Genomic DNA, 2,596 nt, shown 5'->3' on the forward strand with positions numbered 1-2,596 from the left:
CCCTCCCTCCAGCCCCCACAGCGTGGCAAGTTAAATATTTTTAATGGCTCGATATTTCTTCCCGCGCTTCCTTTTGTCTCTACGATTTCCTCACTCCCTCCATATCCAGTATTAATTACAACGGAGTCAAAATGTGAAGAGGTGGTGCTGCTGTGTGTGCACCGTAACTAAACCGCACCGTCGACTCGTCAGCACACCCATCCCATACACACAACTTCCCTTGTTTTGATTCCCTGCTGAGCTAACGGCTCACCGCGGGGTGCCTCGCCCAACGCTTCCTGTTCCTGTCTGTACCCCCTCCTCCTCTCCCGCCAATGTAGGGGCTCTAATTCAAGAACCGACGCGTCCTAACAAAAATGTCCTATCTGCGGTGTGCGGAACTCGCAATGTCCCATCTGCAGCGTGCGGAATACACAACGTCCCATCTGCAAAACGCGGGTTTGGGGATACCACCAAAGAAATGCTTATTACTCCGTCTCCGCTCGTTCTTTTTCACTTTTTGCAGTCAATAATTGAACCTTTACGATTCTTTCCGTGTTGGCCTTAATGTCTTCCAGTTACTTGCAAACCACACAAAGGTGAAGGGCTGCACCCAACCCCGTTTTGCAGATACAACATTGTGTATTCGACACTCTGCAGATAGAACATTGTGTATTCCGCACGATGCAGATAGGATATTGTTGTTAGGACGCGTCGGAACCTCCTCTGATGACTCGATCCCAAAAGCAACAACTCACTCCCCTCTTCAAATTCCTCACCTTAACTTCCCTCTCCACTCTCACCCACGCCGCATTCCTCTCGAGCGCCTTCCATAAACCCAGCACAACAATAACTTTTACGATGTAAACGCCGCGCCGCAAGAATCCCACGCTTTTTATTATTATTATTTTTCTACTACCCTTTCCCTTCTATCCGTCCCCCTGCTGTTTGCTTTCAGAAATCGAGGGTGACCGCCATACTTGTGCAAAAAATAATAAAGACAAAATATGCTATTAAGCCCGACGAGCCGCCGAGCACGGGCTTCCGGCGCAGCCCAGCGCAACCCCACGCCTGCCTCGCCTCGGGGCGTCCTCACCGCCCTGCTCGCATACCGTGCGAGCCGCATGCAGGCGAGACGTCTCGCAAGGGTCGACCTGCGGAGAGGAGAAGCTGGCAGGAGATCCACCTCAGCCAGGCCGTGGCTACGTCATCCCCGGCTAAGCGATGACCTCCCAATCGCAACCATCCTCCCCGCTCCCCCAAACCTCGCGCGCTTCTTTGTAAACCCCGCGGGACAGGGCAGGCACGCAGGCTGATGCTGCTGATGCTGAAGGTGGTGATGTTGGTGTTGGTAGCAGTGGTAGTGGTGGTGCACGCTAAATATAATGTCCAATTAGTTTTTGTAAAAAGAGAGGAAACTTTAAAGTGTGCGGAGCTGCTGCTGGTGTTGGTGGTTGGTTTGAGAGCTCCAAGGTGTGTGACGATGGTGGTGCTGGGAGTGGCAGAAGGAAAAAAGAAAATGAAAAAGAAGTAAGGATGGAGTGAATTGCCTTACTCCTTTGCTTAGGATCCTGTGCGATCCAAGTTGCTTACGTCATCCACGATGCAAGCTGAACGCTGGTTATATATCGTATCTCGCTGCGCGATGTATCAAATTTCGCACCGGGGCGATTGCGGTTCAGGGGAGGCGCGCGCTCGGCAGCGGTAGAAGTGGTGGTATAAGGGTTATGGTGTGGTGGTGAAAGGTGCAGACGTATGGCCAGCGGGCGATGTGTTGTTCGCTACTAGTCACGCGATCCAGTCGAGACCGAGTAAGGGATGGCGCTGCTGGGAGAGCAGAAAGCAGAAAGAGAGAGGTCGGAGAGAGGAAGGGTGAAAGATGAGGGAGGGAGGGAGGGAGAGTACTGTAGAGGGGTAGGGCCGAGGGGGAAACGACTGTTAAACTTTGTGTCAACTGGATTACGGATTACCCGAATTACCTCCGGATTACCTCCGGATTACCTCCGGATTACCTGCGGAGTGTCCTCCGGATTACCTCCGGAGTATCCTCCGGATTACCTCCGGAGTATCCTCCGGATTACCTCTGGAATATCCTCCGGACTACCTCCGGAGTATCCTCCGGATTACCTCCGGAATATCGTCCGGATTACCTCCGGAGTATCCTCCGGATTACGTTGCTTTTTTCTAGGATTACCCCGAATTACCCCCAAATTTTTCCGGATTACCTCAAATTTCCCCAGATTACCCCGTTTTTTTTCGAATTTATTCGGATGACCCCTGCCGGATTACCGAACGGCTGTCGGCCGGATTACCTTAGTCGTTTCCCCCTCGGGTAGGGCACTTCTCCCGGTGTTGATGCTGTCGCTCAGGCACGGCGGCGCAGTACCGAACAGTCCCCGGCCCTGACCTAGTCCTAACCTCACCTGCGCTCCTCTAATGCCGGCCGGCGTGGCCTACCGCTGCAAGGGGTGCTCCAGGCTAGCCGGCCAACAGCACGCTGCTTCAGCAGGTGTGGAGTTTCCAGAGACGAGCCAGACGCAACCCAACAACGCCCACATCCAAACGCACAGAACAGCCCCCCCCCCCCCCCCCCCCAGCCATCCCGCTGGTCTCCGCG

General features: G+C 53.9%; 1 protein-coding gene across 1 annotated transcript in view; it reads right to left on the bottom strand.

Moving 5' to 3' along the window:
- LOC127750339 (dynamin-1-like protein) overlaps positions 1 to 2,596 on the bottom strand; it is a 33,741-nt gene that overhangs the window by 6,192 nt on the left and 24,953 nt on the right. The gene's annotated exons all lie outside the window — the stretch shown is intronic.

Source organism: Frankliniella occidentalis, unplaced genomic scaffold (genome assembly GCF_000697945.3).
Source record: "Frankliniella occidentalis isolate FOCC.00 unplaced genomic scaffold, Focc_3.1 Scaffold174, whole genome shotgun sequence".
In the NCBI taxonomy this organism is placed as follows: domain Eukaryota; kingdom Metazoa; phylum Arthropoda; class Insecta; order Thysanoptera; family Thripidae; genus Frankliniella; species Frankliniella occidentalis.